Below are 373 nucleotides of genomic sequence, written 5' to 3'. Positions count from 1 at the left end.
AGTTGAGAGTCTATTTCTGGGCTCTCTATTCTGTTCCATTAATCTATGGGTCTGTTTTTGTGCCAGTACCATGCTGTCTTGATGATGACAGCTTTGTAATAGAGCTTGAAGTCCGGAATTGTGATGCCACCAACGTTGGCTTTCTTTTTCAATATCCCTTTGGCTATTCGAGGTCTTTTCTGGTTCCATATAAATTTTAGAATTATTTGTTCCATTTCTTTGAAAAAGATGGATGGTACTTTGATAGGAATTGCATTAAATGTGTAGATTGCTTTAGGTAGCATAGACATTTTCACAATATTTATTCTTCCAATCCAGGAGCATGGAACATTTTTCCATTTCTTTGTGTCTTCCTCAATTTCTTTCATGAGTA

At 35.9% G+C, this 373-nt stretch overlaps 1 pseudogene; it reads right to left on the bottom strand.

Annotated features, from left to right (window-relative positions):
- LOC132016320 (natural cytotoxicity triggering receptor 3 ligand 1-like) overlaps nucleotides 1–373 on the bottom strand; it is a 4,110-nt pseudogene that overhangs the window by 1,931 nt on the left and 1,806 nt on the right.

Source organism: Mustela nigripes, chromosome 4 (assembly GCF_022355385.1).
Source record: "Mustela nigripes isolate SB6536 chromosome 4, MUSNIG.SB6536, whole genome shotgun sequence".
Taxonomy (NCBI): domain Eukaryota; kingdom Metazoa; phylum Chordata; class Mammalia; order Carnivora; family Mustelidae; genus Mustela; species Mustela nigripes.
The sequence above is the reverse complement of the archived record's forward strand: the minus strand, read 5'-3'. Positions and strand labels throughout refer to the sequence as shown.